Here is a 25,606-nt window from a genome sequence, read left to right on the forward strand (position 1 = left end):
TTCATTTATTTGTTCTTTTATCTATTACATCCTTACTATAGTTTCATGATTAGACTGGGATTAAGATTTCCTGGAGGGAAGTCACACAGGCAAAGTGTGCTCTCAACCTAACATACCAAAAACCATATTACTTTTCTGATTGGGGCTTGAATTGTTTGTTTGTTGTTTATTGTTTTTGCCATGACTTAGGATTAAACATAGGGCCTCACACATGCTGATCGTGTGCTCTACCATGGAGCCACCTCCCCAAAGTCACATGACATTTTTGTGGCCCCAACAGGGGCTTTATTGATGGGGCTCAGAACTATGGCAAAGCCTGACATGCAGACCGGGCTTGGTAGTGATGCTAGCAGAGCAGAGATGAGAAGCCTCCATGGGAGCTGCTGCTCGGGGCACTTTGTCTCAGTTCTTACAGGCAGGTTTGCAGGCAAACCGTACAGCACTTCACAGACTAATGGGTGACCTCGAAGATCCCTACAGACTCCTGGGCCTTTTCATCGTACTCTGTCCAGTCCTTTCCTTGCAGATTAATGTCACTGAAGACTGTCCCTGACTCCCCACCTTCAGCAGCAAACCCAAACTGGTGCTGGAAGTCAACTGGATCAAGGCCCCAGCACTCAAACTCTACTGTTGTCTTGACCTCATTGTTTTCAGGTCTTCAGCACTGGAAGACATGATGGTGCTGCTCAAAAATTCAATAGAGTTTTGCTGTGGACTCTGGACCATTGAGACACTGCCTCAGCCTCCTTTCAAAGCCACACACTCCATCAGCCGGATATATGGCCACTTCTCTGAAATCTCACCACAGTTGCCACATTTCATCTTTAGGTGCCACCGGAAGTCCTCATTCACTGGACAAAGGTTCGTGATGTTCTCCAGCGTGGCTTTGAGCTTCTCGGTCCATGCTACACTACTATGACTTATTGTTGATGTTAACTTTTATAATTTGGTGAAAGCTTTAGTCCACTCAAGCTGCTATTACAACAAACAGCAAAATGGATAGCATTCATTTTAACTTAAAATTGTTAACATTTTTATGTGTGTGTATATGTGCACACATGTATACACATGCTTCAGCATGCTTATAGAGACAGCCCATGGTAAGTAGCTCTCTCTTTCCACATGTGAGTCATAAGGATTGAACCTAGGTCATCAGACTTGGAGGTAGATGCCTTCTCCTGCTGGATAGCTTCTGAAAAACTGAAAACTTTCTAACACTTTTACAGGCTAGAATGCCAAGCTTAGGGGTCCCAGGATGATTAGACTCTTGTGAGGGTCACTTTCAGCTATGTCTGCACATGGTAGAGGGGACCAAGTTGTTTAAAGAAAAAAAAATGTTTCTAAAAATATAAAGGTCATAGGTGGAGTTAATACTTTGTCTTATGTATGGTGACAATCAGAAAACACGACTCTGGGACATCTGGGGACACCAAAGCCTACTCCACAAAGGGTAGAGGCATGCATTACATCTCTTGCTCTGTGGAAAGGGGAGCACAGAGCGGAGGCGGGAAATGGCTACTGCCCTGTGAGAAGCCTTGGGATCCACTCTCCTGGCATGGTCTTGCTCCCCACAGTGCCCCCTTTCATCTGCCATCCAAAGGATTCAGTTTTGATGGCTTTGGGGAGGTTCTTTTCACTTCTAACATTGCTTCTAAATACAGTCTGTCAGTGGTGGTAAACACTGGGGCCTCATGTCAGCGGACACTTCGCCTTTCTAGAGTGCATGGCTATCTCCTGCAAGCTGTGACTCTAAGGAGGATGGTCCCAAAACCCAGGGACACTTCAGACCCAGAACTTGTACTTATGGATCCAGATAATCGTCAAAATGCCAATATCTCAGTCTCAAACAGCCTTGCACACCAGCCTTAGTGACTTTGAGACTTTCTCTGACCCCTTCTACTCATCCGGAGAGTAACCATAACTCAAAGCCCCACGAGAGTGCATCCTAGTCTCAGTCCAAGGGGCACTCAAGAAACAGCAAGCATTCCTTCCTTCTTCCCGCAAGCAGACTCCAGACCAAGGATGATGTCACTTCCCTCCCCTTAAGGGCAAGTCTGGAAGGTCTAGGATCTGCTGAGCAACCAAAGCCAGTCCCCAGGGACCAAAAATGTTCTCTTAAGAGACAGTAATAGTTTGCGAGCCACGATTAAAGTAAAAATCCAGGAATGGATAAGAGTATGTTTCTTTTTAAAGACTGAGAAAAGGAAACCCCAGGGGAATTAGTCCCTTATTCTACCCGAGATCCTCTTTTGAAGAAAAGTAGAAGTCATCACTACAATTCAGCTCCCAGATCTGTGACATTAGTAATTTTAAAAAAGGGGGGCAGAAAGAAGGCAGTCAGAGAAAGGAAAAGTAGGTGTGTAAAATTAAATGTAATCTTCTTGATAGTCTTTTAAAGTTGGTGTTAGGATCCTAATTTGTAGAAAAATATGAGTGTGAAAGAGCTTAATATTGTATAGTTAGGTCAAACTTTTAATTCTAGATCACATCTATCACTGTCTACAAATCATAATGCTGAATGATAGAAAGAGAGGCAAGGGATGAATACAATTGTATGAACACAAACATACCCAGAGATGAGGGCCAGGACTCTGGTCTCATCTCCGGATGTTACTCATCCCAGAGTCCCAGCAAAGGTCTCTCTAGTTAAAGACTCAACTCAAGCCCACAAAACATGCCTAAAAGATGAATTTAAACCTATGAGGATGATCAGGTCATGGTTTCTCCATTAAAGAGCCTAGCAATAGAGGAAGAGGTTTTCTATAGCCAGCAACACCCCCTAGCAGAATGGGAATGTTCATCCTTATACATGACTCACTGTGGCCTGGGAGACCTTTGGGAATAGAGAAGTTGATCTGGACTTCACCACAGAAAAATTTTTGTGCAAACTGAATACAGACATGGAGATTATCTTATTATGTGACATGAGCCAGCTTCACCATGAAAAGTTATAGCTGGGGCTGGTGGCATATGCATTTAATCTCAGTACCCAATAGGCAGAGGCAGGGGTATTTCTGAGAGTTCAAAGTCAGAGGTCACCATGGGCTACATATCGAGTTCCAAGCCAGCCAGAGCTCAACAGGGAGACCCTGTCTTGAAAGAAAAAAAGGGAGGAAAGAACGGAGGGGAGAGAGAAGAAAGAAAAAAGGAAGGTAAGAAGGAAGGGAGGGAGGGAGAAAGAAAGGAAGGATAGAAAGGCAGGGAGGAATCCAGGAATAGATAGGAGTATGAATGTTTCTTTTTAAGTAATCTGGGAGAAGAAAACCACAGGAAGGAAAAAACCACCAGAGAGCAAGCCATTGAGGAATCGGAAGAGGAAGAATTAAGCCAGGAAGCAAGGTAGCCTCATACTGACCTTAGGTAAAAGATTTATTTTTTTAAAAAAAGTAACATCTATTGAACCCTTTTAAATAAAATAACCTTGAACCCAGGGAGACCAATGCTCTCACCAATGTACAAAGAAAGGTTGTCTTTAATTCTCAACCATGAAGAGAGTTCAGCATCACCTACATCTCATGGATGAAGAAGCTGGAACTTTGGAGGTGGGTGACTTGCACAGGACCCATGTTTAATAGCAGCAGGGCTGGGGGTTCGAGTTAATACTATTCAGCTTGAGAGGACATGCAACCTCCACTTCATCCAGCTGTCACACTTCAGAAATGGAGTGAGCTAGAGAGAAAGAGATGGAGATAGGAAATAGCTCTTAAATCAACTGAGCCCATTCAGAGTGTGCCTGCCGTTCCTTATCCACACGCCGTGGCCAAGCCTCCATCTTGCTCTGAGATCCAGGAGGCTGGCTCTAAAAAGCCACAGTGCCAGCTCTCTTACCCATTGGTTTCTGTCTAGGTCTTGCCAAGGGAAGTGCTGGTTGGAGACAGGGATACAGTCTCTCCCTCTGTGCTTTGATTTGTATCTTAGTACCAAAGGCAACAGCCTGAGTCAGGCAGATCTCTACAGCAGCCACCCCACTGTTCCCAGTGTGAGGGCTTCCTGTATTCCCTGATCATACCTTTGCTTTAGCTACACCTTTGAAAAGAACCCCAGTAACTGTTCTCTGTTATTCTAAGTGTGCCCTCTCCGACAAGCCCCCCTGGTCACATGTTCCCTGGTGCTTTTTAATGACATACATCACATTCTCGACCTTCATTCTCCTTTCTATGTGCGTCCATACAGCAGATGGCCAGCTGCAAGGACTTCGGGGACACAAACGCTGACATAAAAGAGTTCAAAGCTGATGTTTGGAAGCCGATGCCAGTTTAAAGCTCATAACCAAAATAAATTATGAACCAATGCTGTCTCATCATGAAACTTAGTGTTTTTAGCTTTTCTCAAACCCCCTAAAGAAACAAATTCCGAGTTTAGCTAGCCTAGGCCCAGAAGTAGATAGAAAGGTAGCAGATCTGAAGTTACAATTAGGTACCAATTCAAAGCTCTTCCCAGTTCTGGTCTTGAAAGGGAGGCTAGCTAATCTTTCTGCTATGATTCAAACACTGAGATAGGAACCTAATTTAAAATATTAATTTGCCTTTCAAAAGGACAGTGAAGAGAAGGACTCTGCCTGCTCCCTCCCTTCCCGATTTCCAGCTCCCCAAACACTTTGCCTTTCCATCAAAGCCATGTTGGTGTTTGGAAGGTGAAAACGCCTCAGCTTTACTTTTCACATGTAGTTTTTTTTCCTCATGTTCTGACCTAGTGGTTCAGCATAATGGGCAGAAGAAGCCTCCTCTTCCCTAGGGACAGTGGGCATAGGGCAACAGGAGCTGGTACCAACATTTTAACTCCTCAAAAGCCTCCAGTCCCAGACTATATCTTCAGACCACATTCCCCCCCCCATTGTTTGTTTGTTTATTTGTTTTTCAAGACAGGGCTTCTCTGTGTAGCCCTGGAAATCACTTTATAGCCTAGGCTGGCCTCAAACTCATAGAGTTCTGCCTCTGCCTCCTGAGTGCTGGGAATAAGGGCATGAACCACCACCATCCAACTTAATGTTTTTCCTTTTATCTGGGCCTCATTCACTTCATTTTTAGTACAGCAAATACACAAAACCATAACAAAAAGTCTCTTTGCTTTTTTTTTTTTTTTTTTTTTTTTTTTGGTAGAGTTACTATTTGTTGTTTATTTGAACACACACACAGCATAATCCTAAGACGGGGCTCTTTTAGAATGTCGGCTGCACAGGTAGCACACCATACATATCTCATCTCTTAGAGTCTTTGCTGAGACACCCCAGTCCCATGGAACCCCTTCAGCCCACATGTCAGAACCTCTAAACTACAAATGACATTCCAGTTCTAAATCACTGCGATTTTTTAAAAATATATATGCATGGATCCTGCCAACCATACAAAGAGCTGGCATTCAAGAATCTCAGTTTTACCTCCACCTCTTTGGGTTGGTCCAGAGCATTACAAAGAATGGCCTGAAATCTCAGGAACATGATTATGTAGAGCCAGATCAAATCTACTCCAGAGTCAGCGCTGCCCCTACTGCTCCCTGGACCTTAGATCTAGTCAAAGTTTAGCTCGGAGCGTCTGGTTCAGATGGAGTGCTGCTTTTCTTTTCTAGATAAGGACTGTTGAGGGGACCCACTATCTCAAGCCTCACTCACAAACCCATCTCTAGATTTACCCAAGGCTTTGAAGGTCTGTGGGTAACATTGGACTTTAATTGGTAACCCCCAATATCATTTCAACTAGACATGGACACATGTGGAAACATGCCAGCTGTGTCTGTGAGTGTTTACAGAAATGTTTACCAGAAGGAGGCATGTGGGAGGTACTGTGCCAGGGCTGAGGTCCTAGACAGAACAAAGGAGAGAAAGTGAACTGAACGCCAACATTCATCTCTTTTTGATTCCTCGCCACCGACAGTGTGAGCTGCTGCCTCCTGCCCTTGGCACATTCTTTCCCCAACAGTGATGAGCTGTGCCTCTCAAACTGTCAGCCCCAGTAAGCTCTTCCTTTCTGCCTGCCTTCCTTCCTCCCTGCTCTCTCTCCCAACCTCCCTCCCTTCCTTCTTTCCTTCCTTCCCTCCCCTCTCCTTCTTTTTTTCTTTCTTTATGTTGCCTCTTGTCAGGTATTTGGTCACGGCAATGAGAAAAGTAACTTTTACAGGGACTCAATTCTGATCACAGTTCAAGGTCTGATGTCTCTTAAGGCTTCGTGTCTAGTCTTGCGCAGTAGCCCAGCATAGGAGAAAGGCATCTGGAGTCACCTAAACACCGGCTTAAATCCAGTTCCACCAATAAGCAAAGGCACCTGTGGTGACTTCCAGGGCTTCCCATCTTGGTCTCGGAAGATAAAGGCCATGAAGGTACTTGATGGTGCAACTCTTCTAACCAGAACATAATACCTCATAACAAAAGGGAAAACATGGCTGGGCCCTGAGAACTGCCGTTTTCCTATGAAACACACCAGATTTGAGGTTTCATGAGGCTGCCAGGCATCTACTCAGCAACAGCAGCATCCTTGTAAGGCTTTGGCTCTTGGGGCCATTGTCATCACCATCTGTTCAGTTCCAAGAGACTCTGGGCCTCCAGAAACTGATCTAAAAACCACCTTGGAAAGGGCAGAAGAGAGAGTGGGAAGAAGAGTAAACGAGACACACTTAGAGTCCCACAGAATGAGCAACACTTGCTCATCTCACCTCTGCTCAAGAATCCCCTACCTCTTGGACCAGGGGTTCCCATGGAAACCTCAGAAGTTCTATCTATAGGAAGGGAAAAAAATTAAAAATAAGAAGCATCCTGAAGTATGTGTGAATTTGCCTTAAGGAAGGCAGGCAAGAGAGACAGGGTTCACAGGAAGAGAACAAGAGCCCATCATGTCTGTGATACCTTAAAAGACCACGTGGAAACTACGCTGAGCTTTAGGCACTGAGCCAGAAGAGAAGTTGGGTAGGTAGGGAGGTGAGAGGCACCCTAAAGAAACAGCACCCATAAGCAGCTAGGACAGCAAGAGACTACCAAGAATGGCCTCCTCCAAAGAGCAGGGAAAGATGCACGAAGAGTGAGCAAAAAAACAGAGCTGGTGGTTGGGCTCAAACTAGAATTCTAATTGTGTTAAACCAAGCGCAGACAACTGACAAGCCTATGATCCATTTCCAAGACCAAGCATTTCAAAAATTAGGCCATAAGTGGGTGATGAAATCCTCGGAGATGCCTAAGACACCTCGTCTTATGAGACTACAGCTCTTTGGGTTAACCGAAAGAAAGAAACCTACTAAACTCTCTTCCAAATCTTGTTGAAGACAACACTAACAACAAAATCAAATAATGACATCAAGAAGTGCAACTCCTAGAGATGCCCAATAAATAGATGAAAACAGCGAAACAGAAGGTCTGGGCTTCTCTAGAGAAGGGGCGTGGCTAATAAGTACATAGAAAGATGGACATCAGTAGCTACTGGGAAACAGGGACCTAAAACACAGTGAGATGCACTGTCTAGGATGACTATAATACAAAAGCAGGCAGCAGCTGTGGTGGTTAATCTTCATTGTCAATTTGATCAGATTTTGTTACCTTGGAGACATATCCCTGGGCATCTCTGCAAGGGTGCTTCCAGAGAGCTTTATCTGAGGAAGGCTCATCCTGATGCCATAGACTGGGGCCACAGACAGAATAAAAAAGAGAAAAGGAGAAAGCTGGCTCAGCGCTAGCCTCTAACTCTCTCTGCTTCCTGGCAGAGGAAGAAATGTGACCAGCTGCCTTAGGCTCCCGCTGCCCTCCCACAACCATAGGCTCTATCCCTTTTTAAAGCATAAACCAGAATAAACCTTTCTTTCCTTAAGTTGCTTTTAAGCAAAGAGGAAAGAAACTAATATAAAAACAGTGTTGATGAGGATGGAGAGAATCTGGAATCTCTCTATATAAATAGGATAGTTTGGAAGACAGTCTAACAGACTCCCCAACACACATACACACACATACACACACACACATACACACACACACACACATGTATTTATGCTGGCATTATGAATAATGGACAAAAGATAGAAAGAGCCTAACTGTCCATCATAACTCAAATGTGATCCATGTACACAGTGGGTATCATTCAGTGTTGAGAGGAATAACGTGTTCATTCATATGCTTGAATATGGGTGACCTTTAAAAACACTGTCCTATGGTTTCATTCATAAAGATAGTGGGGACCAAGTAAATCTATCAAGACATGATGCAGATGGATGACTGTCCAAGGTTGGCAGGATGGAGGAATGTGGAGAAACCGTCAGTACTCGCAGGACTTATTTTGGGGTATAAAATAGTCCAGTGACTGCCCAGCTCTGTCAACATGCTAAGAAATAAAAATCACTTCAAAATGAGCAAACTATGTGGCTTGTGAAATACAGTTTAGGAGAGCTGTAGCTGGAATTGAACACACAAAACTGCAGCACACTGATACTGGCTCTATAGGATGTTCTGATGTTTGCAGCACTGCATCTAGCAGTTTCCGTGTATCATTATAAGCATGAATATCAGCAAAGGGATTTTCATATAAGGAAAATCCATAGCAATTTGATTGACAGAACCTCACATGTAGCTCAGTATGTGATTCACAGAATAGTTACAACAAGTTCTAAGAGTCTAAAAAAAGGGGGGGGGCTCTGCTGTACAGTCACACTGGGACGGCGATCAGGTCTTGAGCGTTCTATTTTAAAGGGACACCAGGTAAACAAGAGGACAGTCGAGATAGACTGCCAACTCAATCGGTCATGAAGCTCAGAGTTTAGATCCCTGGCATTCAACTGTGGCAAGGTCCACTTGCAATTTCCACCACCAGAGTGTCAGAGACAGGGGGATCTCTGAGCCCTGCTAGCCAGCTAATTTAACTCAACCAGTAAGCAAAAAGTTCTGTGAGAGACCTCATCTCAAACAAACCAACAACCAAAACAAAACACAGGTGGAGAATAGCAATGGAGGAAGATACTCAATGTTGACCTCTGACCTCCATAAACATGGCCACACCCAAGAATAGGTGCTGCCCCAACAAATGGACAGGTTCTTCAATGTATGGTTGTGACTCCAGATGAGAAGTGTGGTGGTCACTTTTAAATAGGTGAAAGAATTGAAAGGGAAGAGGGGTTAAGTCAGCTACACAGCCCACAGGGGTAGAACCAAAGCCAGAGAGACACAAGAGGCTATGAAAACATAAGTAACACCAGCTCAGCAAGTAAAGTGTCTGTGTCCACAGCCCAAGCTGTTCTGCAATCCAATGGCCTGACTTGTAAGGTTAGGGAAAGGCTACAGATGGGACTTAGACAGTTAGATGAAGCTGGACCACCTGTCTCCCTGGATCCCTTCCAAATCAGAGATACTAAGAACATGTGTCTGTTTTCTTCTTCTCCTTCTAGCCTTTCACACATTGTGAAGCAGTAGATGTGTGTTCTTTTATTTAAGATTTATTTATATATTTTTATGTATATGAGCACACTGTTGCTCTCTTCAGACACACTAGATCTCATGATAGATGGTTGTGAGTCATCATGTGGTTGCTGGGATTTGAACTCAGGACCTCTGGAAGAGCAGTCAGTGCTCTTAACCACTGGACCATCTCTCCAGCCCCCTGGAAGGAGTTCCTAAGCTATCCCCTGGTACTTTTGCCTCAGTCCATCCCCCATAACACTGCTCTGGACCTCTCCTTCCTTCTCTACTTTGCCCATGCTTCCTCTGTTCTTCTTGAGGACAACACAAGACACCCTTCCCTCAAATCCCCCCTCCTGAAACCAGGAAGTTCGAGAAGCCTTTAAATGCTGGTGGTGGAGTGGTTACAGAAAAGAAGGCTAAAGCAGGGTGACACACCATGTTCCCTATATTTTGTTATCATGTCTCTATTGCTCGATTGTTCTGCAATACATGCTGACGTTCAGTAAGTTGACTGAAGTGGGCTCACATGAGTTATCTCCCCCCAAATGTTCACATATACTTTCTGCATGCATTTTCCCTCATTTACTAGTAAAATTGCATCAGGATACACAACTTTGGTCTCTTCAAGAATGTACTTCAAGGACAGTAATTAAATAAATAATTTCCCTTAACATCCCCCATATAACGTCTAGTGCAATTGAGATTGTCCTCATGAATGACCCATTTAAGACTAAGGATTGGGCCAAGCAGAAAATCTGAGAGCTCATGAGGATGACCAAGACCAGCCTCCTCCATCTGACAGAGAGATAGATGAAGGGCTGGGGTAACCAAATGCTCAGCTGAGGAGATGGGGATGCTGAGGTTCCAAATTCATGCCTGACAAACACAGGTTTAGAATCTGATGATTCTGGGTCTGTCTTACAAATGTTGTGTGACACTGGCAAGTTAGCCAAGGTCCTCAGGCTAGAGCATCTCCAGAAGTCAATAGGAAAGACCGTATCTTCAACCATGTTCCTGGCCTAGAGTAAATAGTTCCATCAACAGGAATCCTAATGGCTAACACAGTGCTCTGATTACTACAACACAGGGGCTTTGGTGTTGTGCCTTATAGGAAAAGAAATGCATTTATTTTTGATGTGGAGGAGAGTAATTTCCTGTCCTCAAAGTAAAACAGGGTGGAGTTCCACAAAAGGTGCCAGAATCGTTGCCTTACACGCTCCTTATTTGCCTGCAGCGAGAAGTGTGCGGCCATGCATAGCCACCCAATCCACTCAAGTTCTACACAGAGAATAACAGAGCCACTGAAACATCTAAATCTATGCTGTAGACCAGTTTCCGATGGTTCTTGAGAGCAGAGGTCAGGGAGCATGTCCCGGGCAAAGACTGGTCCTTGGGGATGCTTGATAGAAACCAGAAGCAGATAAACAAATTGTAATGATTAGACATTGCTGGGAGCTTCAGGGCTGGAGAGGATGCCTCAGACCAGCCCAACCTCTCCACCTAACAGAGCACTAAATGCTAGGCAGGGGTGAGAGGATGTTCAACCTCTACACACATGTATCCTACACAGATGTACGTGCACACAATATTATGGACTGTTAATAGTCTTTGTGGAAGCAGAGCATGCTGCCCTTTTCTCATTTGTAATATTCAATATTCTATAGAAATGGTGGCAGTGAAGGTTTTGAGGTGGGTTACTAATGATGCACCACCTCTTCCCCACTTCCTAATCTCCCCAACTGCTGCTTCAGATGTGCCTTACACCTAGTTTCTTGTATGATGTGGTACCCTTGTCTTCTTTTTGATGAACTCCCTGCCATTATACTCTAGAAACTATTTGACCTTACCCTTCCAAAGGATATCCCTTTCCCCCTGGACCCAGCATACAACTCTTTGTTCTAGTGCTTTCTCTGCCCAGAGCATCCAACAAGACCCAGAATATTTCAGCAAACTGGAAGCCTATCATTCAGTTTAGTTCATATTAGCGAGGTAAAACCCAGAATTAACTTGACTGCTGATCTTTCCAGACACTCACATTTGGTTTTCTGCAGAAGTTACCATCCTAGGGTGAAGTGTACAAACAAGGCAGAGGAATAAGACGGCCTAAAGAAAATTCAGCATTTCTATATTTTTAGACTATTAGTCTGTTAGGGGTTTTCAGAAATTGGTCACTGGAATGTACGAAGGGAGGTGTGGCTTGTCAAAGTAGACACTCCTGTTCTTTTGAGATACTTCCTTAGAATGAAGCAAGAGGGTAGAAATGAGTAGGAGGGAGAAAGATAAAGCAAGTTAATGTAGGTGGAAGTCTGTGAACATCTTAGTGTCTAAGACTCATAAAACTGAATTATAAAGCTATTTCCATACATGTTACTTTAGTCAGGGAGTAGTTACTGAGCATTCAGAATCCTGTGGTAATTCTCAGACATAGTAGCTGCTTGGATTACAGAAAGAACAGAGTTCAGCCCCGTGGAAGAGTTAGTTCTAAGGTCTATATCTAAGTTTCAAGTCGTTTGTACCAGGCAAGTTCCTGTTACTTGACCAGGGCAGACAAAAGAAAAATAGGGAAACCAGAATCACAACTCAAACCTTCCAATGCCTCCATGTTTAGAGGATATCAGAAGCAATTTATATTAACAGTAAGAAAATGGTAGTGCATTTTGATCCTGATACAATAGCTATGTATTAATATTTATTTATTCAACATACTGTGCATATGCATGCATGTGTTTGGGGGTTTAAGTGTGTGTGTGTGTGTGTGTGTGTGTGTGTGTGTGTGTGTGTGAGAGAGAGAGAGAGAGAGAGAGAGAGAGAGAGAGAGAGAGAGAGAGTTGGAAGTTAGCGGTCTTTCTCTATCACCTCCTACATCATTTTTGAAAAGGGATCTCTCACTAAATCTGAAGCTCACCAGTTTCACAATACTAGCTGGCCTACAAGTTTGGGATTTTCTCTGGTTTCTGCCTCCCTGTTCTGAGATCACAAGCATCCACAATCACACCCAGCTTTTTTTTTTTTTTTTTTCAGAGCTGGGGATATGAGTTCAACTCCTCATAGCTCAGCAAGCATTTTACAGACTGAAGCATTTCCTAGACCAACTCAGCACATTTTATGAGCTCTATCTCTGTACATAAAAGAGATGCAAAGTTGTATATGTCATCTGGCAAGATGCTCAAGGGGGGGGGCGGAGGGGGAAGTACCATTTCCATGTTAAAATCTGAAAGTTTACACTTAGCAGAGAGCTAAGATCTCAGGAATTGTTCACATTCCTGAAACATTTCTAGAACTTTGCTCAATTGTCTTGGATTTTATTTTTTTCCATCTTTGGAAATAAGTAAGGTCAATTCCCCAGAGGTAATGTTATTTCTTCTGACAGGTTGGCCAGAGGAGAGAGGACAAAGGCATGACTCTAGCAAAGCTCTGTCTACCTGTAAAGGATACAGAGGGGGTTGCTGAAACAAACATGTGTTTCCCCAACAGGTCTACATGAGTCAGACAGCCAGACAGCTCTGCAAAAGTAGTACAGAGGGAGGAACGGTGGTGAGATCTAACTTTGAACCACTAAAATCCCCCTCATGAAGTAGAGGTGTAACTTGGTGGTAGATCCTGGGTTTGATCCACAGCACTGCAAAATAAATTAGATAGATAGATAGATGGGTGGGTGGGTGGATGGATGGATGGATGGATGGATGGATGGATGGATGGATGGATAGATAGATAGATAGATAGATAGATAGATAGATAGATAGATAGATAGGCAAATAAAATCCAACTCATACAGGAATTGTGGCCCATAGTGGCTGGGTTCTTGATATCTGACATGTACACACGTTTCTATCTTTCTTACACTATTTTTAATTGCATTCTATAAACCATACGTTATATATAGATTAGCATGGCTCTTTCCCTCCTTGTTTATTCTCTGCCAGTGCTTAGCATAATTTAACTCTGGAATTAATTATCACCAAAGCTTCACAATGCATGTAACAGGTAAAAGGGAACTTAGTCCCTAGGCAGGAAACTGGATAATGTCTGTTTTTAACCATTAACTTGAATGCCTCAAAAGTCTACAGGTTCTGCAGAAGGAAAAACAGAAACGAAACAAAACAAAAAACAAAAACAAAAAGAAACCTCCTTACAATTTCCAATTATACTGTGTGTTAGTGGTACCCAAGCGCCGCTACCCTTCCTCCAATAGCCTTGCCTCCAATTAAGACATGTTCACTGTTTTTCTTTGTGTCAAGTCCCACCTCCACTGTCTAGTACAGGATAGTATTTATTATTAAACTGTCCAATCCCTAAGCCTCTGATACAGAGCAATCATTGTGGCGTCTACCATTGGTTGGCTATCTATACATTCAATTCACATACCCCTCTTCCTTATTCTCCTTTATCATGAAAACCGGGAAGAGTCTTTTGTTAGAGCCAGCTTTGCAAATTAGGTGGTTCTTTCGAAGTCTGGATAATGAGATGTGAAAAGCATAGCATATCACTCTGGGAAAGTATGGGCTTCCTTCAGAAAAGATAACACCAGACCCTTTTTTCTCACCTCAAATGAGTCCTGGGTAGCAATAGCCTTCAGAAAACCACTAAGTAATACCACAAGGATCAGAAGCAGATAATAATAATAATAATAATAATAATAATAATAATAATAATAATAATAATCCCAAATCTGTGTTCCCAAACTGGGGTAGGAACCTCCTTTTTCTGGAAATACTGTGTGAAAAATGTCAGCCTTCATTCACTTGAGCTAAAATTCATAGATTGTTCAGTGAATCAAAGACACTGCCAATTGATTCTCAGTCTCTTGGGATCATTTATTTATAAGCAGCATACATCTGTGCATACATATGACATGTTGCCATTTAAATTCCTCAGTAGCGCCTCATGTCCTTGTGCACATTTTGAAGGATCTTGGTTTCTGATGCTCTCCTCTCCTGCACCCACCAGCCTCATCCTTAATGTCTCTCTCTCTCTCTCTCTTTTTTTCTTCATATAATGGAAAGTCCAGAACAACAATGCTTTCTCTAAAAAGCAGACTCCTTTGGTTCCTGTGGTTTGCCTGTATTGTTTTCTTGCTTAAGATTCTCTTCCCAACTTTCCTTGCCTGCTTTTGCATGTGCTGCAAATATAACCACTGAGGATTATCTCTTCTGAGCAACCTTTCCCTTCCTTGAGATGGGGCTTCGGGTCTCCTTTCTCTATTGCTATAGCACCTAGAAATAGTTCTACCTTTCTACTGATCAAGTTGGAATATGTCTGTTGGGAATGACTAGGCCCTCAAAGGTGAGTTTCTCTGACCATGGGGCCAGGATCTTTACTCATCTTTGCAATCCTACCCAGTGACTGACGGGCAGAAGGAGGATCTGAACATGTGGTGTGAAGGCAAGGGACCTTGATGATGAGTCATCAGGTGGAGTGGAGTCATGATGAGTGTGCACTGTGTTGATGGAGCATCAGTACTGAGAGGGTGTATGCATCCAGTTATCATCGGAATGTCAGAGTATAGAATGCTAGTGGACAGGCAGTTTCCTCTTTCTTTTCATTCATTTTTTTTTTAATTTTTACTTATTTGTTTGTTTGTTTCCTCGCTTGCTTGTTTTGTTTTGAGACAAGGTCTCTCAGTATAGCCCTGGATGTCCTAGAACTCTCTCTGTGACCAGGTTGGCCTCAAGCTCAGAGATCCTCCTGCCTCTGCTTCCTGAGTGCTGGGATTAAAGGCATGCACCACCACTGCCCAACGTCGTTCTTTATTTTTAACAAAGGCCTCCTGTGGTCTCATCTCTCTAGGTCAGGATGGCCTAGAACTCTGTTTAGTTGTGGATGGCTGAACTACTGAGACTCCTACCCTTTCCTCTGAAGTGCTAGGATTACAAAAATGCACGCCATACCCAGTTTTATGCAGTGCTGGAACTGAATCCATGCATAATAAGCAAGCACTGTACCAACTGAATTCTATCCCCAGCCCATGAATATTTTGCTTCTACTTGCTTCAGTTTCTTGAGAGAATCCTCCATTGTTGCATAGATAACAGTTTTGCCCATTTTAAGAAATAAAACATCCTCATTCATTTTTCCTAATTCATTCTACTGCTGATTATCACTTGCGCTTTTTGCCTACTGCGCTGGTTCAATGAGCAGGCTGTACAAGACCCATTGTGATCTGTTACTGACTATTCCCCAGTATGACCAATGACACACCCCACCTATACACACAGACACTAGAATAGAAATGTGTTCTTCAGGATCTCTGATAGAACATCCGAGTCCCCATGTCTCCTCTTGATTTGTAGTTGCTTTGACTTCTCCTTGTCACATCTACCAACTTCTGCCTCTTCGGCATCCTTGACTCTGCACTACTTGTAAAGTCTATCTTCAGTTCTTATGACATGACAGAAGCCCACCTCCTCACTGTGTCCTTCTTTGATGTTTTAATAGATTTTCTTCCCTTCCACTAACATCACCCAAACATGGGCATTCTCTTTCTGGGTGCGTGGCTGGCTAGTCAGGAAAATGATCTGTTGCAGTGCGAAGTCCAGAAAAACTTGTGGATAGAGAACATTATAATTAACTCATTTGGAGAGTTTTCAGAGAAGGTGTTCAATCTGTTTTAGAAGTGTCAGTTTACTGACTGTGGGAGAGTCTAGTCTACAAAGTTAAGTTCCACACTATGAACTTGATCATTGATGGGGCTCACCATCATCTTTCTCTTTCTCTGGGGAACCCCTCCACAAAGAGGCACTGGGCAGATATCTGCTGGCGGAAGAGGCCATAACACAGATGCTTCCTTCCCGGACAGCTCATTTTCTACCCCACTCCACCTTCTCTGAACCGTTCAGCACCAAATGCCTCCTGCTTTCTCACCTTCAGGCATGTTCTTCTCAGCACTTCCTCGGCATGAAATGCTTTCCTAATTTGTTTTACATCTGTGTAAATCTTGCTCATTCTTCAAAGCCCATTGTCAATCTCACCTTTCCCATGACTTCCTCTTTAAGAATGTAATAAATTTCACACATTGAGCATCTTTTTTTATTAATTACTGGGTTGTTGTTTTGTTTTGTGTTCTGAGAAAGAGTCTTACTACATACATATTATGTCTCCACTTCAAAAGTGTTTTAACTACAGGCATGTACCATGACATCTGGCTTCTTAGTCATGTTTTTTATTTTTATTTATTGATTGATTGGTTGGTTGATTGATTGATTGTATGTGTGTGTGTATTTATGTGTGCACATGCACACACATACTTGTGAGGGTGAAGGCATGTATGTATCAGCTTACTTGTGTAAATCAGATGACAATTTGCAGGAGTTGGTCTTCTCCTTCTGATGTGTTCTGAGAATGGAATCCATAGCATCTGTGTGGGTGGAAAGGACCTCTACTGAGCCATCTTTCTAGCTCCTTTTAGTTACTTTTAAAATGGCTTCTTACATAACAATTTTTAAGTTGTTTGAAAACAGGTGACTTATGCTACTTTTTACCTTCACCCCATAAGTCTAGTATCATACCTTAGAAAAAAGAGCTGTCTGGTAATTTCTGATTGCTTTGCTTCATGTGACATAACCCTATTGGAAACTCAGACCCTAAAATGATGCCCAAATTTGAACCTCAATTGTACGTGTTACCAACTGTAATCCTGAAGAAGTCTTTTAGCTTCTAAAATCCTGAGAAGTTGAGAAATTATGATACTGACTCATTTCAGCGATGGCAATTAAGTGAGACCATGAACATTCTATGATTATTATGCTACCTAGGCCCTTAGACCAGGCTAAGCTTTCCCATAAAACACTATTATCGATAACAGTGATAACGATGAATGTGGTTCTACAGACACAGACTAGATCTGTGTCAATGCCAAGGTCCAATGAATGTTTCACTGAAACCCTTTGATTTCTTTGTTCTATGGGACATTAGGGAAGACAAATGTTAGTGACAGCAACTCAACAACAGAGCTTTAAGTGATGTTTTAACTTAGCTCATTCCAAGGGTGACTTCCCCTCCATTCATCAACTCCTCACCCCAGCACTCAGCCAGAGTGCTAGTCCATTAGCCCTACACTGGGATGATCGAGAAATAAAAGCAGAGAGTCTCGGTGTGTTACAGCTTTGCAATAATTTAACCAAGCACAAACAAGCACATTTGGAGGCTTTTATCAAAATAAAACTGGGAGGCTGGGAGGCTCACAGGTCAGTGATCTCAAGGATGTCAAGCTGTTTTTAACTTCCTCTTCCTGCATTAGAGACATGCACTAATCTGCTCTCGGGCTTTTAATCCAAAGATAGTAAATCTGTGGTTGGAAATTTCTGGACCTTAATGGCATTCATGTCTGAGAGAAGACACCTTGAAACTCCAGACTGTGATTTCACTGGAAGCCTGAACAGAGGCAAAGGCTTATTCTAAGAGAGGAAGGGTTTATACCTGGGAGAATAATGACTATTTTGAGTACCATTTTCTGTCCCCAAGGCTCAGCAGCAAAATTACCTGTCTTGGAGAGCGAGACCAGGTCTAATTATGAGAGAGGAGAAGTGTACGGACAGAGCACCACATTATTCAGTGAGTTATCTAAGGACAGACAGAAACACTAAGACAGATAACAGAGGAACGATCCAGACTAGGAACACATCATCTTTAACATTTTGGAAGCAGTTCATGGGATTTGAACAGACCAGGAAAATGGCGGAAGCGGATACATCGACACTCTCAGCACGTCACCATCTCCTCATCACTGTGTCTGAGGACCCACGTCACCATCTCCTCATCACTGTGTCTGAGGACCCACGTCACCATCTCCTCATCACTGTGTCTGAGGACCCACGTCACCATCTCCTCATCACTGTGTCTGAGGACCCACGTCACCATCTCCTCATCACTGTGTCTGAGGACCCACGTCACCATCTCCTCATCACTGTGTCTGAGGACCCACGTCACCATCTCCTCATCACTGTGTCTGAGGACCCACGTCACCATCTCCTCATCACTGTGTCTGAGGACCCACATCACCATCTCCTCATCACTATGTCTGAGGACCCACGTCACCATCTCCTCATCACTGTGTCTGAGGACCCACGCAGTAAAGCTATTAACACGGATATCTACATGGCTGTTAACTCACAGTTTGTCCATATGGGATTCCCCTGAGGAAAGAAATATTAGAGAACAAAATAATCAGCAAGTACAGAAACCAAAATTCCCCAAATGACCAAGCCATCTCTAAACTAAGCTTCCAAGGAAGTACTAACAAAGGGGGCCATCTGAGCCCTTCAAGTATTTCATAATATTTTGTCGTGTTTTAAGGAGAAAAAATATGAAGGTCTTCCGGAAGTTTATTTTTCTTTGAATTTAGATGAATTTATTTTATTTGTGGGACTGTGTTGCCTGCATTTTGGAAGTACAACACATGCGTGCCTGCTACCTGCAGGAATCAGAAGAGGGTGCTGGAGCCCCTGGAGCTTGAGTCACAGATGGTTGTGAGTCCCTGTGTGCATGAAGGGAAAATGAACCCAGGTCTTCTGCAAGAGCAGCAAGTGCTCTCAAGCACCAAGCCGTCTCTCCAGCCTAGGATATGCTTTTCTTATGAGCATCTTACCTGGTTCTCAACCATGTTCTTGTCTGTCACCAGGTTATTTCCTCCCACCTGTATGTGTAAGTGAAGCACCTTGGGGATTTGCTCTTATGTGCACTTCAGGCTTTCCTAGTATTCCTGTGGGGTGACCCTACCCCCAATCCCAGAACTAGAGACACTTGTTCAGTGCCTGTTTCTGTGACAGACAGCATGTACACCACCAACATGACCAATAAGATCCCTACAATAACTTTGGAGACCGTCTGCCTCTTCGGGAAGAGGAAGTCAGAGCCAAACCTCATTCACTCAGATGCCTACGATGGAGTAGGTCAGACCCTGAGCCCTTAGCAAGTCAGAAACCTGCCAAATAAGTGACTTCATGTCATGGAAAACCATCTACATTCCCAAACAGTCTGCCTAGAAGACCAGACCAATGCTATGAACAGTTCTATATGGTTCTACAACCATGACGTTTAGAAGAGGCCACTGACCTTTAAAAGAGGTTAGTACCAATTATTGATACAAATTTCTGCTTGTTAGAAAGAATCCAAAGATGAACTGGCCATGCAGCTCAGCGATAGTGCACTTGCTTAGCATGTGTAAGGCCTTGGACTTGACTGCCACTCCCCATCCCCCACCCCCAAATCAAAAGGCTAACTTTAAAGCAATTCACTTATCTTTGGGGTGTGTGTGTGTGTGTGTGTGTGTGTGTGTGTGCACTCGAGTACACAGGCAGGTGCACATGCATGTGTATGTAAATGCCTGTGAAGGCCAAGGAGGATGAACTAGAGTGCCTTTCTCTATTTCTCCCCAGCTTATTTTTGAGGCAGAGTCTCTCACTGAAATGGCTAGACTGACTGGACAGTAAGCTCTGGTGGTCCACCTGTTCTGCCCTGCTGGCACTGAGGTGACAGATGTCTGTTGCTGTGCCCAGCTTTGTACAGAGGTGCTAGGGAATCCAAGCACCTACCCATTACACCATCTTCCCAACTCCTCAAAACACTCGTTTTTAATCTATTATTAGTGCGTGCAAGCCTTTAAAATGTATGATGGTAAAAAAAACAAAATCTATTTGCTCAAATTGCTCCCCCTGAAGCAGCCACTGGATAATGAGTGGAAGAGAAGAAAGATTCAGATTCCAAGGGTACAGGATGAAAAACTATCATAGAAAAATTGGCACACAGGGCAAACTGAGGACAGGAATATTGTGGTGACCTGCAACTAGCCACCTAAGTGGCTCTACCACCTAAATCACTTCAAATTACCGTCTCCAGCAACCAGAGGATGAAGAGCTTCTGCAGAGCTGGGAACAGTAGAAGCTAAGTCAAGAGAAGGGAGAGCAGCCTGTCCCATGTCTGTCACTAAGGCTGATGAACTGGATTAAGCTCTTCCACGAGGCCCATTCTCTTCACCTGCAAAAGGTCACATGGAGTGATTCTAGGCTCATCCCTAGCCAGGAGTATACAAAGAGAACATCGCAAAGAGCCACTGAGTTCTTAACTTTTAGGATTTTTGTCTCCCGAAGGTACATCAAGCCAGGTCATGATTCTTAGGAAGGACACACTCTACCTGACTGTTTTCTGTGTGATTATGTTTGACGCAGAAATCCATGCCCTGGGTAATCACATTTAGTCGTCTCCTTTAACAACCACCTGTATCAAAGGGTGACAGACTGGACACAGAAGGGGCCTCCTGAAACCTTGCTTAGTGCTCTACGAACAGATAAGCCAAGCAATCTCCTCCTCTCCTCCTCATTTTAGAGATCTCTTTTTGAATGCTGTCAGTTGTTCACAGAAACCTGGAGACCCGTTTCCTTTCACTATGCCGTGGGGGATAGACTGGCATCTGTACCAAGCTGCAGAAAGTGCAAGTACCAAGACACCATGGTGGCTTGAGACCCAGTAAGGATGGACAGACACAGAGAACTGTACTTGATGGGCCTGACAGGCAGAACTCCTGTCTGCTGGTGCTGTTTCCCAAATGACAGGAAGAGGTTTGGTCTGACTCCGAGGGTCTATCATATGCCTGGCTTCTGGGATGTCAAGGCTTTCGTGACGCATGTGACTACGGGATGGTGAATCAATGCCACATAATATGCCAGGCAAAAAAAAAAAAAAAAAAAAAAAGAAGAAGAAGAAGAAGAAGAAGCTATTATATTATTTGGCTAAAGTGGAAGTGTAGGGAACGTCCTAGAACATTTACTTTGTGAACCTGAGATTTTGTGAAATGAGAGCCAGGAACTGTGATCTCTGGATGAATGTATTCTTTCTAAAGCAGCCTGACAGGAAATTAAAATTAAAATAGTGCAGCCCAGGGAAGAAAGAGCCCTGCTGACTAGGCCTTCCAAAGCCTGAGGTGGAAGAAAGGGTGCAACCGTTTATAAACTCTTCAAAATCACTCCGGAAGGGACTTTGCGGACAGCTTCCGGCTGCCACAGGAGTATACATCATGCAAGGTTATCCTTACTCCACATCGAGCGATGCTTTACCTCTCCAGAGCTCTCCCAGTCTTCTGGGACCCCCACTCACTCCCTGCTCTGTTCTTGGGAGGCTGCAACCCCTTTTCACAGAGAAAGGAGTCCTCTCTTGGTGGCTCTCCACACACTCCTAAAAGTAGGAATCACTCTTGGAAAAGTTCCTCCTTTCAACTTGTTTTTACTAAAAATGCTTACTATATGTCTCCACAGGCCATAAATTCTGGCTGTCTTCCATTCTCCCTCTATACAGTTAGTGTTTCTGAGTTCACTCTGTTCACTCGTTCTGTTGAGTTTACATAGCTCTCCCTGCCGCCATCTTTTTTTCCTGTATTTTCTGCCATTCCTCATTTTAATGTGGCTTTTCTCTATTATAAGCACATTCAAACAACTCCTCTTTCCCCTCTTTCCCCCTTCCTCCTTCCCTCACTCTCCCTCTCTCTCCCTCTCCCTCTCTTTCTTTCCCCACCTCATTTCACTACATAGATCAGCCTCATGCTCACAGAGATCCGCCCACCTCTGCCTCCCGGGTGCTGGATTCAGTGTGTATGCCCTACACCTGGCCGTGATTCTCTCTGCTGAGACATTTTTTTATTCTCTAGTCTCAGATGCTGTCATCACATCTCTTCCTCTTTCAAACGCTACCAGACTCTGAGCCTCTACTTGAACTGTTCCTGAGCCCTGAGCAGCCCTGGTCTCCTTTTCCTTCGACCTCTCTGCCCAACTTGATTGGAACTCTTTTAGCAAGTTTCCAAATAACCCATCGCATCTCTACCAAAGCCCTCTTCATCCTTAGCCTGTTCACCTCACTCACCAGCTCCACATTGGTCCTGAGTGTCCGATCTCATGGCCACTGGTCTAGCACAGAGCAGGCAATGAGCATTTGCACATGCTATGATTCCCCTCTAGCCCCCTCAGCTTCCATCGCCCACCCAATAACAACCTTTGACAACTTTCTTCCAAACTTCCTCTCATATCTGGATGGCAATTTCACCTTTTTTTATCCCAGGGAGTCTCACCTGGACACCCCAGTTTTCCTGTCTAGGGCTCCTGATCCTAACGTTGACCCTCCCCTTTCGGCTTAATACCCACAAGGCCGTGCATGTTGTCTTGCTTTAGTCTCTCACTGAAAACATCTGCAGGCTCAGTGTAATGCAAGCCTTCGAAGCCCCGCTGCACACTGGCTACCTCACCCCCATTACCTTTCACGGCACACCTGACTCAGAGCTCACAAATACATCAAGTACTTTGTCATTGCCTGTGTTCACACACACTGTCCCCTCTGCCTGAAGGATGACTTCATTCCACCTGCAGCTCACCTACTCACCTGTTAAAAGGCAGCTCAAATATTATTCTGCAAAGGCTTTCCTAACGTCTCGTGGGCTATTCTGCTCACTGCTGGGTTCGGTGTCCCTATAACCCCATAGACTCCCTTCCGAGGAGTCATTACTATGGTAGCTTCCACTCTTGGACACTGCCTTCCTTACTAGACCACGAGCTCTCTGAAGAAAAATCCGCACCTTCTTCAGTTCTACATCTTCGTTAGCACCTTGCTTCTTGGCTAATACATTCTTGCCAGAGGTATAGACACGGACGTTGTGGTTTTAAAAATATGACAGAAATGAGCAAGAACAGAATGGAGCTGGGGACAGGACACATTCTGTCCCAGCCACGATTCCTAGAGACAGGTACTCAAGCAGACAAGAGGAGGAAATAAGGCCACTTTCCAGGTGCCCATAAAAGCCTTCATTCTCACCCTTTAGCTCATCGCTTGCCAGAGCTTGAAAAGGAAGGAAAAAGCCTTAGAAAGGTCAAAGATCTGGACACCTCAGTCTCTCATTTCACACTGTCCAAGTGCCACCTTTTAACCCTCTGCTGGGACCGAGGGACCAAGTTTGATCATACTGTCATTGTTTTACTACAGATATTCAAAGCACCCTGAGGCTCGATACCTAAATTAAATTTGAGAGTTGCTAGGCGATATCAGGCTTCACAAATAAGAGTCAAAGCTCGCCTTGGCATGGTGTACTTACATCTTTGACATATAGGTGTCTTGAGAAGTATACTCAGGAAGAAGGAACGGGAATAAACAAAATTATTTTAACCACACTTTATAAACCTTCTATTCTTATCCCAGCTAGGAACACACTCGAGGAGACCAGCCCTGATGATTCTGTCAAGTTCTTTCTGCTCTTTGACAAGTCAAAGTATATTATTCAGCTTGTGTTGGTCTAACTGCTAAATAAAGCCACAAGCACAGCCTTATTCACCTGGGCTTGTACTTTTCTTAGACAAATAGCAGGAAGCTCTTGCATCCAAAAGACCAGCCAAGACCAGACGTTGGCATTCTCTATTGCCTGTTGCCAACCAAGTTCAAATAGAAGCACTGGGACCCCCACAAGACAAAGTGAGACCTTAAAGAGCCCATTTATAGAAGCCCTTGAGTCCTAAGGAACTTTCCTCAGCTCTCTTTGGGAACTCATAGTCACCCCGAAATCTACTATTAACATCTTCGTCTTACATAAATTTAGGAAACTCAAGCTTCAGCAGAGGTAAACCATAGGTCAGAAGCTCCCTTTAAGGCTAGCCTACAAGAAAGAGAATCAAAACAGTTATATGGTATAGAGCCAACTTTTACCCAGTATTTTCTATGATTTAAATGTCAAGGCAGCTTGGCAGTATGAACGTGCCAAAACTGGAAGAAGGAAAAGCCAGTCTCAAGAACATTGACATTGTTTATTTACCTCCCCTCTTGGGTTCCAAATCTCTTTAACCATGTTGGCAGAGGCATTTCTACTTAAAAGGATGTTTTCATGGGTATAGCTATGAGCAGGTGCAACTGTGTCCCTAACTGCTGATGGTGGGCGCTAATTAATGGTATATGACAAGAAAGGGATGGGCTGAAATTTTAAAGCAAAATCTACCGAGAAAGGTTCCATGGTCTCAAAGCTATGCCAGACACAGAAGCAGATAGGTAGGGAGAAAGAATGCCAAGAGCGGAAAAAGCATGTTGGTGCCTGATGAAAGTATACGCAGGGCCGGCAAGGTTGGTTTCTGCTTTTCCCTTAATGGACTGTAAATCCTTCATAGGGTCTTTGAACACATATCCATATGGCTCCTGTCAGGATTCTGAGTTTCTCAATGAGTCACACATTGGTGATACCTTTTTATAGTCATCTCGGAGAATATTCTCAGGCTACTAAGCCAATGGGACTGTGACAAGAAAGAGCAGGAAGACGCATTCTTTTCTGAGTCAAACTATCCTATCCATGGCTCCCTTTGAAGTCAGGATGGATTCAATAACAGTCTTTATCGCTAGACACTGGACTTGTCAAAACAGCATTTTAAAGGTGCTGGAGGAAGAATTGTATAAGGTTTCAATGGATAAAGAGAAAGAACCCACATAATACCCTATTAAACATAAGTACATGGTTGTCGATGACACGTTTCTGAACAGTCTTCTAATGGTGCATCTGCCCAACCAACCTGGTCTTGTCAATTGACATGTTAACCTGTATCCCAGGCTATAGGAAAGGAGTGTGTGTTTAACTGCCACCAGATCTTCTGTGGCTTAAGGCATAAACCCATGTCCACACCAGAAAAGTAGTGTCTGCTGTCGTTTGTGCAAGCATGAAATGTATGGCAAGCAGCCTCCTCACGCTTGCTGCCTAAACATTACCGCCACAGCACAGAAGAGTTTCCTGGAGAGCAAGTAGGGTGAGCCTGGATTCTGAGCAGGGCTTCTTCCACTCAGGGCAGCTTGGCCAAAGAGAGCTAGCCACTCCTTCTCCCTCCAGCCCACCAATGAGCTCTCCAAGAAAAACTGGACCAAGAGTCCCACAAAGGCAGGGATCTCATCCAGGGAGGGGGCATGCTGAACTCTGAAGTGATCCCTGCCAACCTAGAGAACAATCCTTTCTAACTTAGCCCACAGTGATCAAAGCAGGTCTTTCTCATCAAAGCTGAAGCTTCGAGCCTATCACCCTCTGGAAGATGCCTTCTTATCTGATTAGATAGGCTATTATGCTAAATATCCAGCCACCCAGCACTGGCTGTGTGGGTGTTCAGGGATAAAATCTTCATGAACACGCCTTCGCAGGGTCATTTGTTTAATTTCAATTCTGCAAAATGTAAAAATAGAACAAGCGCTGTGAGGGGTTGAGGCTCATCAGCTTCAGCGCCAGCCTTCCAATCACAAAAGCCAGGCTGTT

General features: G+C 43.9%; 1 pseudogene across 1 annotated transcript; it reads right to left on the minus strand.

Moving 5' to 3' along the window:
• Nucleotides 1–451: 451 nt before the first annotated feature.
• LOC308431216 (CXXC motif containing zinc binding protein-like) lies at nucleotides 452–18,399 on the minus strand (annotated as a pseudogene). The gene is made up of 2 exons: nucleotides 18,073–18,399; nucleotides 452–936 (listed from the first exon to the last, which is right to left on the minus strand). The product of its transcript is annotated as a CXXC motif containing zinc binding protein-like (transcript).
• Nucleotides 18,400–25,606: the final 7,207 nt, after the last annotated feature.

Source organism: Micromys minutus (assembly GCF_963924665.1).
Source record: "Micromys minutus genome assembly, chromosome: 16".
NCBI classification, from domain to species: domain Eukaryota; kingdom Metazoa; phylum Chordata; class Mammalia; order Rodentia; family Muridae; genus Micromys; species Micromys minutus.